Below are 12,263 nucleotides of genomic sequence, written 5' to 3'. Positions count from 1 at the left end.
ATGCGCCGTCCTGCGCGTGGGGCAGCCCGCCGTTCGCTCGCCGGCTCTGACCCCTCCGGCGCATGCGCGGTCCCTGGGAGCAGCGTGGTGGCGCGCAGGGCGGGGGTCTCAGCGGCAGCGGGCGAGCGCCGGGACCGCGGGTGAGGCGAGCGATCCCCTCCGGCGGTGGCGGGGGGTGCCTCCTGCCCGCTGGCCACCCGGGGCTGGCGGGACGGGAAGCTGCGAAGCGGCCGCCGCGGCAGGCTCCCGGTCCGCCGGAGGCGAGTCGGGCCAGGGCAGCACCGGGGAGTTCCCCGAGAGCCGATAGAAGGGAAGAGGGGACGGAGGCGGGCGCCTCCCCGAGTCGCCGGAGCTCCCCCGGCGCCTCCCCCGGCCCCGCTCGGCCCGTGCGGCTGCCCCCAGCTCCAGCCCCTCCCCTGAAGCCTGTGCTGTAGCCGCAGGCAGCCCCCGAGCCCTGTCGTGAGGGCAGCAAGCTGGCCCTGCGATGTTCTCGAGTCTCCCTGAACGTGGGTGCCGTTAGCAGCGGCGCAGGGAACGAGCGGCGTCTGCGGAAGCCCCTGCGGAAGGAGGGGCTCCAGCCAGGGTCGAGCTACGGTAATAACGGTCACTGCTGCCTCTTTCCCTCTCCCAGAGGCCACGTTGTGAGTGCGGTTGTCCGTTCGTCCCCGGGGATGCTGTTGACTGCAGCGGCCTCAGGCTTGCGTGGGCTGTCTCTGCCTGGCCTCCCTCTCCTCGAGGCGCGGGAGCACAGAGGGACAGGCAGAGCGCTTACTGGCTGTGGACGGGAGCTGCTGAAGCTGGAGAGGCTGCAGAAAGGTAAAGAAGAAGAAACGGAAGGCCACCTGGCTGGCAGCTGCCTCCCGCTGCAGGCAAGAGAGAGCCTGCCTCTCTGGGTGTGGGAGGATCCCGCCTCGTAGTCCACAGCAGGTTAGACCACCAGGGTCTGTATGCATGACCAGCAGCGCGGTACGGCCACGTAGTGAGCGAGCGAGGCTACGTGTCTAGGAGGCCTCATCTCGTAAGAGCTGCGAGGTGCTCGCGTGTTCCGTTATGTGGAGAAGAGGAAGGGAGGAGAGAAGGAGAAAGAAGCGTCTGAACTGGCAAGGTCTCCTGGCAGCTCCAAGAGCGAGAGCTGTGGTGAGTCCTGGGCCCTCGGGGCCCTGTTGCTCCTCTTGTGCCTCCCGGTCCCTCCCTCCCCCTCTCCTGACCCCCTCGCTTTCTCATGCTGCTGTGACGTTTGTGTTTTTTTTTTTTTTTTGGTCTTGTTTTTTGTTTTTATTTTGCTTCCCTGTGCCTCCTCTCTTCTGTCTATTCTCTTGTCCTGCTCCCTCTTCCTCCCCCCCTTCCTCTCTCTCTCTCTCATTCAACTGCCCCCCTTTCTTTTTCTCTCTGTGTTCTTGTCCTGCTCCCTCTCCCTCTCCCTCTCCCCCTCCCCCATCCCTGTCTTTGTCCTGCAGCCAGTCACTGTTTTTTCCTTTTCCATCTCCTTGTCCTGATCTGCATCCGCCTCTTTCCCCGCCTCCCGATTTCTCTGGCCTGTTCCCCTGGCGTTCTTTTCCTCTCTGCGCCTGTACGTGCTGCTCTGTGGGCCTGCCTTCCTATCTTTCTTCTTCCTACTTTCTGTTTCTCTGCCTATCCCTTTGTCTTGCTCGCTGTTGCTGTTTATTTTTGTCATTCTGGATCTCACTGTCCCCGTCCTCCTTCCTGTTCATCTCTTACTCTCTGAGACCCTTTGTGCTGCTTCCTGCCCCTTTTTTATTCACCCTCCCTCTCTCTGCAGGGCTCCCGATACCTCTCTTTCTAAATTTCCCAACCCCCTGTGCTTCTCACGGTCTCTGTCTCTGTCGGTCTCTCTCTCTCTCGTTCTCATTGTTCTTGTCTGTCGCGCTGTCTTGCTTCCTGTCCTGTCGTTTCTCGCTGTATCCCTTTGTCCCGCTCCCTGCTCGTATTCGTATTCCTCTCTGTCCTGAGGACCGTCCCAGTTTTTTATCTCTGTCCTGCCGCTGTCCTGATTTTTCCTTCTCTGCCATGTTCCCTGTCCCTCTTTCTGTCTCCTCTGTCCCTGCTGCTTATTTCTCCATCTCTGTCCAGACCCCTGTCCCTTCCCCCCCGCCCCGCCTTGCTGTTCCTCTGCCTTGCTTTCTTTTGCTACCTTTTCTGTCTGTCTTTCTCTGCCCCATTCCCTCTCCCGCCCTTTCTAACTGTGTCCGCCTGTCCAGCTAGCTGTCGCTTCTTTCTTTTTTCTGTTCCTCAGTACTTTTTTCTTTTTCCGTATCTCTCTCCTACTGCCCATCGCAGTTGGTTTTTTCCCCTCCGATGCTGGCCTGCTCTTTGTCCCTTTTTTGTCTCTCTGTGTCCTTCTGTCGTGCTCCCTGTGTCTGTTTAATCCCTTCATCTCTGTCCTGCAACCCGTCGCTTTTTTTTTTCCTCTTCCGTCCCTTTGTCCTGCTCCCCGTCCTTGTCTCTCTTTCCCTTGGTTCTGCCTCCCGTCCTTTTTTCCTTTCTTGCTCCATCTCTCTGTCCTGCTCCCTATCCCTCGCGCGTTCTCTCTGTTTCTGTGTCCTTCTCCTTGCCTTTCCCCACGGTCTCCGTCTTGTACCCTCTTTGGTTTTCTTGTTTTCTGGGTGGCTGGGCCCGGCTACCCGCGGGGGTGCTTCGGCTGGGGGGTTTGGGGTGGGGGCCTGGCCGTGCCGGTGATGGCGAGGAAATAAAGCCTGAAACGGCAATTGTGAAGCGACGCCCTGCCTGTGCTGGGGCTGCCCCGCAGAGGCGTGGGGCCGGGCCCTCCGCAGGTCCCGAGCACTCCCCAAAACTACGTGTGGGGCCCCAGGGGTGCAGGGCTGTGGGGTGGCTACGCTCAGCGTCGCCCGTGGGCACTGCAGGGTCAGAAATGGAGAACAAGTTTTCTGTTCCTGGGGCTTGACAGCAGGCTCGCGTGGCTGATGTGGGGGCTCGGAAACAGACCGAGCTGCGCGGCTTTGGGCCCAGAAACAGAGGTCCGGCCCTGCGTGTTTGGGCCTTGAGAACGGGCTCAGCAGCCGGGTTTTTTGGCTCCCAAATGGGCCCCGAGTCAGCTGGTGCAGGGGCCAAAAGCGGGAGCCGGCTTGGCTGGTTTTGCAGGCGGGTGGGAGGGTGTTGGTGGCTGCGGGGGGAAGCGGGGGGCGGGCAGGGTGCGTGGACCCTCCCCGGAGATGGGGGTCTGGTTGTGTCGGATGCCAAAGTTTGGGAGTCCGGCACGCAGCAGGCCGAACTCAACATCTGTGATGGTCTGTGGGGGGGAAAGGCGCTTTTCAGATCCCACGTGCCCTCTTTGAGTCCAGCTCTTCTTTCTGCGCTGCTCAGAATAGTTGTTAAGTAATTAATCGCGCAAACTAATGAATATTTATTCGGCGTGTAACTCTGACGTTTAATCCCAATGCTCCAGTTTTGACAGCAGTTGATAATACAACCTTATGGAAAGCCCAGACCGTTGCACGTAGCTGGAGCTTGTAAGGAGAAGCAGCTGAAATCAGCCGGAGCTTCAGTGCGGAGCTGGGGCTTCAATGAGCCAGAACTGTAGCAAGCGGGAGCTGGAACGAGGCGGGGTGTCCGCTGTCTGGAGCGTGCATTAGCCAGAGGCAAAAGTACCTGTGGCTGTAACGAGCAGGAGGCGCGATTAGCTGGAGCGTCTTTTTGCTGGAGCGTCCGTCGGCCGGACTGCGCTCCCAGCATGGCGGAAGAGCGGCCGGGCGCAGGCAGGGCTGTCCGCAGCAAGCAGCTCCGAGCAGCAGGGAGGTGAGTTGTCCTTCTGCCAGCGGGGAGCCCGGCCTCTTCCCTCGGGCATGCAATCCACGCCGCGCTCCTCTCTCTGCGTGGAGGGTCTCTCCCGGTCCGTTCCCGCGGGCAGAAGTGAGGTGGGGGTCCCCCGTCTCTCCTGGGGCAGCCCCCCCTGCGAGGGGGCGCGGGCGAGGTGTCGTCGTCCCCTCGGTACCGGGCAAAGGGGAGAGAAACCGGCCGGCGGGAGCTCCTGGGGTGCAGAGCCCTTCCGGCAGAATCCTCCCCTGTCTTTTCACCGTTGGCTGGGTGTGACAAGCAGGTTCATTTCTTTGTCTCCTCTTCTCCCAGTGTCACCTTCCACGTCACACGAAGAAAATCCTGCGTGGTTGTCCTGGTTTCAGCTGGGATATAGTTAACTGTCTTCCTAGTAGCTGGTACAGTGCTATGTTTTGAGTTCAGTATGTGAAGAATGTTGATAACGCATGTTTTCAGGTGTTGCTCGGTAGTGTTTAGACTATAGTCAAGGATTTTTCAGCTTCTCATGCCCAGCCAGGGCACCTGACCCAAACTGGCCAACAGTGTATTCCATACCATGTGACGTCCCATCTAGTTTAGGAACTGGGAGGTGGGGGGCAGGGATTCGCCGCTTGGGGACTGGCTGGGTGTCGGTCGGCGGGTGGTGAGCAGTTGCCCTGCGCATCATTTGTACATTTCAATCTTTTTATTACTACTGTTGTCATTTTATTAGTGTTATCATTATTAGTTTCTTCTTTTCTTTTCTATTAAATCGTTCGTATCTCAACCCAGGAGTTTTACTTCTTTTCCTGATTTTCTCCCCCATCCCACTGGATGGGGGGGGGAGTGAGTGAGCGGCTGCGTGGTGCTTAGTTGCTGGCTGGGGTTAAACCACGACAGTGGTTAATTCCGCTTGCTGCTCAGGTAATCACACGTATCGGGCTGGGGGAGCGGAGAGAAACACTTGCGAGTTCGAGGGCACTACAGATGCTCCACGTTAAACCCACAGAGAAGGCAAATTTGCTGCTAGTGCAGAAAAGGTGATGGAAAAATTGCTGTTAACAGATCGTGCCCTGTTCCTGAACTGGTCCCTTGATGTGTTTTTGTTTCAGGTGAAAGAATGAAATTTCCTGTCTGGTAAATTCAGAGCTGCCTGTTAGCTTCTTCAGGGTCGAGTGTTTCTCTTCTCTCTGTTCATACTGATTTGATGGGCAAGTTGGAAATAGCCTTTTACTTTTTTATGTATAACTGAATTTTTAGGAATATGTGGTGTCCCTGTAGTTCATTTTTGAGCACCTAGATGCCAGTAGAAATGTAATGAGCGAAACATGATGGGAACTGGTACTTAAACTTGATTTTTATTTGTTTTTTTTTTCCTTCCCCATTAAGAGTGTTGATGGCATGTTGTCCCGTGGGACAATCCCCATTCCGTTCAGCGGAGTCTTCAGTCTAGGACTTTGAAGTAAACAAGTTTGTCCTTGAAAAAGGGCCTAGTCATTCCTAGGACCGAGGCATAGACTTGGAGAGTCGCTTAAGTATGTGATCGGAATTAAAGCCAACTTTCAGTTGATGTTGCTGCTGTTGGTCTTTGCTTTCATTGATTTCTCCACCACTCCCTCGTGGTTGGGAGCTCTGAATCGTAATGTTGTTCGGTCTCTAACGCATTTCCACCCCCACCCCCCAAAAAAAGGAGAGGCAGTGTCTAAAAGTTAATTAGTTTCCTCACAAATGCGTGAGTAAATAAAATTTGAGTTATGATGATTAAAACCGTAAAAACGACACCAGTCTTGCAGATCTGGACTATTTCTGAACAGGCATTCATCACATGCAGAAGTCGTCAGGGTACGGATCACCTGCGCTTCATGCTCTGACAAGAGAAAATGCTGAGGCAGGGATGAGCTCTGAAAGAAGAAGGAAAAAAAAAAAAAAAGGCGGCTACAGGGTCACGGTTTTATTTTGTTGTTGTTTGTTTTTAGAGAGTGCAATATTGACTGGTGCCAGCCTGCAGAGCTCTTGTGCTGCCTGACCTCTCCTTCTCTTTCATGGCTGTAATTGTCGTTTGGATAATTGTAGAAGAGCAATTAAGTTACTTGCCTCTGTGAATGTGCTGGTAATACCAGGAAGGCAAATGCTTGAACCAGTAGTGAATAACTTGGCGACGAGTAGAATTTCTGAAGGAAGAACAGCAGCAACAACAGGAAGCAAATAGCAAGTGACCAGAAACTTGCGTGTGTCAAAGGCATCAAAGCTTCTTGCCGAATGTTGTTTGGCAATATGTTCCAAATGGCTTTTTTTGGTAAACGTAAATTTTCAGGAAGTTCAGGGCTGTGTGTGGCAAAACATGTCCCTCTGCGTACGCGTCCTGCTACGTAAATAGCATGGGTCAGTGGCAAGTCCAGTGGCAGGGCTGCTGTGCCCTACTCTCGACGTTGTCGTAGTAGCGTTGCGGTATTTAGACCTTCACGGACGGGCCGAGGAATGGAAGGAGAATGCCTGTTTTCTGTAAGGGCTCAGAATGCCGACCCTTTTCTCTGCCTGCCGCTCCCTGTCCGTGAGATGAAGCTGTTTTATTTTTCTCCCTTGTTCCTGGTCTAAATATTTCTGGAGCTGTTGCTGCTGTGGGTTTGCAATTGGTGTTACTCGCGTTTTTGTAGCGTTCTAGCGATGGGTCGTTTCTGCTGTGGCGAAGCGTCGAGATACGGTTTTCGGTTTAAAGCGTCAGAAACTACATTCACTGAAACCGGTAACTCGCGGCGTAGGGGAAACCAATCTGGCACGTGCAGCTGTGCTCACAGGGGTGCTCGGTGGCTCCTCATCAAAAACGGCAGGCTGTGTGCGTGGACATCCGTAGGGTTGCGCTCTGGGTCCGAGAGCGTTAACGTATTTTTGCTGTTGGAAGATGGAATGGAGCGTGCGCCTGTTAAATCTCAGGGCGGTCAAAAGCTAGGAGGGACCCTGAGCGGGTTTGGTGGCACAACTGCGGTTTTAAAAGATCTTGACCGTTTGGAGCAACGGCCTGGAAAAAATGATTCCTTTTTTGCAACGAGGCAGTTCACGAGGACAGATGTGTTGGTGTGCTCTTTAGCAAAACTACTCAACTTGGGATGTATAGGGTGATGAAGCCTCGGCTATACTAAGGCTTGAGAAAATGTATGTAGGTCTCTGTGTCCTGTCACCTGCGTGTATCTAGGAAAGTGAGTTCTAGTGAAAGTAAAGTTGCCAATGAGTCAAAAAAGAAGGGAGAAAAAAAAAAAGGCACGGTTGTCTGAAAAATGCAAAAGCTCTAGTGGCCTGTGTCAACCACTGTACCGAAGATGACGCAAAAATACTTTTTCCTCCGCTCAGTCATACTGTCTTCACAAACCTTCACAAAAAAAAAAAGGCAGCTTTGGATTCCTACCCAGTTTTATGCTAAAGTGTTGTGGTTTTTTTTTTTTTCCTTCTTTCAGCTGGATGTCAGCTGGCACCGTTTCGCCGTGGTTGCCCTTTCTTCTGCCGTGACGGTACGAGACAGATGGAAAGATTCCGTAGTGGTCTGCATTTGAAGAATATTTTTTATTTGAAGAATAAAATAAAGAGGATCTGTAGGGTTTAGGGATTATTCCGTGCGGGGCCCGGACGATAGAACACCAATATGATGGTTAAAGTCGTCCCTTTATTGAGCTTAGCTGATCATTTTTATATAATTCTCTAAGTTGTTTAGAAACTCTGATTGGTTGCTGCATGCAAGCATTTGGTGTCCACGCGCACAAGCATAAACGGTGCTTGGTTACATCGGTACTGTCCACGCGCACAAAGGTAAGATTAAGTTAGTTATACCTGCTCTGTACACGTGCATAAACATAGGACATAATTGGCCGTATTAATTAGAGCATGCAGGACTTGTCTTAGTCCAATTGGTCGAGATAAGCCCCTGAATTGAGGTTGTTTGTGCCAAGTTCCCTTTATCATGGAATGTGCACCTGTGCTTTTCTAATTGGTATCTTTCTTTTTCTCTCTTCTTGTTTATTCTGTTCAAGGCCTTCTAAAAGCGTCTGGAACGCTCCTGTGACCATGAGCTACTTGTAGGCCCAATAACTAAATTCCCTATAACTGAACACTACAAGGATCCAGCCAGCAGCTGCAGACAGGAGATAGCCTGCCTCTCAGGTGAGGATGGATCCTTCTTAGTGTAGTCCTCAGCAGATCCGATCACCAGTGTGCACGGCAGGGTCTGTATGCGTAACAAAAACCACAGTGCAGTCATGTAGTGTGTGTGTGCATGTGAAGCCTGTGTTTCTAGGAAGCCTCATATTGTAAGAGCTGTAAGGCACCAATCTATTCTCTTAGGTGGATGACAGTCAAGTGACTGCAGCTACAGAGGAGGAAGGGAGAGGGAGAGAGAGACAGACATGTCTGAACTGTCAAATTCTCCCAGCAGCTCCAAGAGCGGGAGGTACAGTGAGTCCTGGACCCCTGGGGCTGTGTCACCCCTCTTCTGCATCCCAGTCCCTCCCTGCCCCCCACCTTTTCTTTTTCTCACTGCTTTAATTTTTTGTTTTTTTCTTCCTGTACCTCTTCCTCTCTTGTTCTCTAAGTCCCCCTCTTTCTCTGTTGTTCTGCCTCTCTGTTTTCTTTTTCTCTCTGCACTTCTGACCTGTCCCATCCCTCTTTTTTTATCCTCTGTTTCCGCCCTGCAGCCCATCACTACTTTTTCTTTCTCCATCTATCCGTCTGTCTTCTTATCCCAATCTTGTAATTCCTCCCTGTCTGCCCTTTAGCCCTTCACAGTTCCCGCCGCTCTCAGCTGTCTGATGCTGTGTCTCTATTTTTAAATTCCTTTTTCTGCCCTGTGTTCTGGATACACTTTTACTTTCTTAGATTCTTTTGTTCCAGGTCCCTGTCCCTATGTTTTAACTTCTTCCCTCACTGTCCCATAGCCCATTTTTGTCTTTATTATTCTCTCTCTGTCTGGTTCCCTATCCCTATTCTTTATTTTCCCTCTCTCTTCCCTTTAGATCATCAGTGTTTTTGATATTTCTCAGTCTCTCTCATCTACCTCACTCTCCCCCTTTTTTAATTCTTCCTTCTGCCCTGTGGCTCATCACTAATATTTGTTTTTCTCCGTCTCTCTGTCTGGTATTCTCTCCCTTTTATTAGTTCCTCCTCTCTGTCCTGTAGCCCATTGCTACCCGCCCCCCGCCGCCCCATCTCCCTCTGTCTCCCTTTCCATACTTTTCAATCCCCCCTCTCTGCCCTGTAGCCAATCACTGTTGTAGTGAGTTTGTGTGGCAGGCTGGGGCAGGGGAGTGGGCAGGGGCTGCAGGGGTGGGTTCTGTGAGGAGACACCAGGACTTGCCCCCATGTTGGGCAAAGCCAGTTCCAGCTCCAAGATGGAGCTGCTACTGGTCAAAGCTGAGCCAACCAGCAACCCTGGTAGCACCTCTGTGATATGTAAGAAGGGCTAAAAAATGCTGTGCAGAAGCTGTCAGTCCTGCAGACACCAAAGTCAGTGAAGAAGGAAAAGGAGGAGGTGATCCAGGTCCTAAAGCAGATTCCCCTGCAGCCTGCAGTGAAGACCATGGTGACACAGGCTGTCCCCCTGCAGCCTACGGAGGTCCATGGCAGAGCAGATATGCACCCTGCAGCCCGCCAGAGCAGGCGGATGCACCCAAAGGAGGCTGTGACGCTGTGGAGAGGAGCCCACACTGGAGCAGGTTTTCTGGCAGGACCTGTGGCCCCATGGGAGTGACACCACACTGGAACAGAAGAAGAACATGAAGAAGGAAGGAGCAGCAGAGACAACTTGTGATGAACTGACTGCAACCCCCCGCTCCCTCTCCCCCTGTGCTGCTTGGTAGGAGGAGGTAGAGAAGTCAGGAGTGAAGATGAGCCCAGGAAAAAAAGAGAGGGGTGGGGGGAAGGTGTTTTTCAGATTTGTTCATATTTCTCATTATTGTACTCTGATTTTGACTGACAAATTAATTTCCCCAAGTTGAGTCTGTTTTGCCTGTGCGGTAATTGGTGAGTGATCTCTTTGTCCTTATCTTGACCCACAAGCTTTTTTGTTGCATTTTCTACCCTGCTGTCTTGTTGAGGAGGAGGAAAGATAGAGTGGCTTGGTGGACACTCGTCAGCCAGGCAAGGTCAACCCACCACAGTTTCCTTCTATCAGGCTCCCTGTCCCTATTTTTTAAATCTTGCCTATGTTTCTTGTATGTCATCACTTTTGAAACTTCCTACCTCTCCATCCCTATTTAAATTCTTGCATGTTTCTTAAACCCAGTTGCTTTTAAAATTTTCTTGCTACTTTTCCCTCTCTTTGTCTCCCTGACCTTATTTTAATTTCTCGCCTGTGTTTCTTGTACCCTGTTGCTTTCAAATTTCGTTCTTAACATCTCCCTCTATGCAGCTTCATGTACCTACTTTTGATTCTTGTACTCTGTTGCTTTCAAAATTTTCTTTCTAGGTTTCCTTCTATCCATCTCCCTGTCTCTAGTTCTTAACTCTTCCCTCTCTGTCCTGTACCCTGTCACTTCTTACATTTTCTTTCTACATCTCCCTGTGCCTATTTGTTAGTTCTTGCCTATGTTTCTTGTATGCTGTTGCTTTTTAAAATTTTTCTCTCTACCTGGCTCCCTGTTTCTTTTTTCTAGTTCTTGCTGTTTCTTCTCCTGTATCACTTGAGAATGTTTCCCTGTCCCTTGTCCTGTCTTTATCTTCCTGTCCTGCCCGTCTCTTCCCCTTCTCTCCCCTGCTTCCTATTATTTATTCCTCCATCTCCATCCCTGTTGTTCTGCTCAGTCTCTCTGCTCTTCTCTCTCTATACCGTTTTCCTGCTTCTTGTCCCTCTCTTGTTCCCAGCATCCAATTTCCTGGCTCCCTGTCTTGCACATCTGTGTCCCTCTGTCCTCCTCCTGCTTTTCTCTTCCCTTTTATCCTCCCATCCTGCTGCCTTTGGGCACTGAGCCTTGTAGCCAACTCATTGCCAGGATTTCTTATATGCATTAATGAATAAATTTTTCCTGCCTCCTCTGTCTCCCTGGATGTGGGTAGGTGCAGGGGCAGGGATGATGTGCTGTGGGGCTTTGGCAATGGCCCCTGTTCCTGATGGGCTCCAGCTGGGGCTGGGATGGCCCCAGGTGTGGCCAGTGAGGCTGAGGATGGACTGGCCCTGCTGTGTGAAGGGGCTCCAGCTGTAAAGGGGGCTGCCTGGGCAGGGGAACTGGCTGAGGAGGGAGTGCACGGGGGTCTGGCTGGTAGGTGCTTGCAGCAAGGAATGGCCAGTCCCTGTGGCAAGGAAGGATCCCTCTGAGCTGTCCCTGGCCTTTGTTGGCTACATGCGTGAGCCACCATGTATCAAAGCAAGCCTTGTGGATGAGGAGCATTGAGGCATCCGCTGCGTGCTGCCGAGCGGATGAGGGTCAGGCAGCCGGCACTGGGGAGGATGAAGGGGCAGAAGCAGAGAGAGAAGCATCGGGGCGGTGAAGGTCTCCTGCCGGCACCAGGAGCTGTGGTGAGTCGCACGTCCTCTCCTCTACATCCAGGCCCACCTCTGCCTCCCTTCTTTAGACAACTGCTTGCCTCCCTTCCTCTGTCTCCCTCTCTGCCTGCCCACCTATGTGTATGGCTCCTCAAAACTTGTTATTCTTCTGTCAACTCTGCCCAGTACCCTGTTGCCTTTTAAATTTTTAATATGCCTCTCTCTAACCAGCTGCCTTCTCCCTGTTTTTTATTTTTTCTGCACTGCCTTGTACCCCATGACTTTGAAAATTTAATTTCTATGTCTTCCCCTCTCTGTCTCCCTGACCCTATATTTTAATTCCTCCCTCTCTGTCCTGTACCCAGTTGCTTGAGACTGGCTGGGGCATCGGTCAGTTGGTGGTGAGCAATTGTTTTCACTTGCTGGGTTTTTTTTCCTCGTACAACTTAAAAAAAAAAAGTCTTTTTAATTATTAAACTTTTTATATCAACCCATGAGTTTCTTACATTTACCCTCCCGATTCTCCCCCTATCCCACTGTGGGGGAGTAAGTGAGCAGCTGTATAGTACTTAGTTGCCAGCCAGGGTTAAACCACGATGCTACATCTACTTTTATGAATCTGCCTATTGCTATTTTTTAATTATTTCCTGTCTGGTGTGTACCCTGTTGCTTTGAAAATTTGCTTTCTATGTCTACTTTTATCCAGTTCACTGTCTTTATTTTTTATTTTTTTCCTCTCTGTCCTGTGCCCCTGTGTCACTTTTAAATTTCCTTTATATTTCTCAGTTTTAGTTCACTGTGGCTATTTTAAAATTTTTTTGTCCTGTACCCAGTCACTTCTTAAACTTTCCCTCTATGTCTACTTGTATCAAGCTGTGTATCACTGTTTTTTAATTCTTTCCTCACTATTGTGTACCCCGTTGCTTTTTACTTTTTCATTCTATGTCTACTTTAACCTATTCACTGTCTTAAAGTTATTCCTGTCTGTCATGTAGCCCATCACCTTTTAAATTTTCTTCTTATATTCTGT

General features: G+C 51.2%; 2 long non-coding RNA genes across 2 annotated transcripts; both read left to right on the top strand.

Annotated features, from left to right (window-relative positions):
- The first annotated feature begins 4,670 nt into the window (after positions 1–4,670).
- Positions 4,671–7,311, top strand: LOC138686705 (uncharacterized). The gene is made up of 3 exons (XR_011326003.1): positions 4,671–4,695; positions 6,426–6,514; positions 7,221–7,311. It is a non-coding gene; the product is annotated as an uncharacterized lncRNA (long non-coding RNA).
- Positions 7,312–7,940: 629 nt separating this feature from the next.
- LOC138686667 (uncharacterized) lies at positions 7,941–9,400 on the top strand. The gene is made up of 3 exons (XR_011325966.1): positions 7,941–7,986; positions 8,101–8,206; positions 9,317–9,400. It is a non-coding gene; the product is annotated as an uncharacterized lncRNA (long non-coding RNA).
- Positions 9,401–12,263: the final 2,863 nt, after the last annotated feature.

This window comes from Haliaeetus albicilla, chromosome 9 (genome assembly GCF_947461875.1).
Source record: "Haliaeetus albicilla chromosome 9, bHalAlb1.1, whole genome shotgun sequence".
NCBI lineage: Eukaryota > Metazoa > Chordata > Aves > Accipitriformes > Accipitridae > Haliaeetus > Haliaeetus albicilla.
This window is presented reverse-complemented; position numbering and strand designations above follow the sequence as displayed.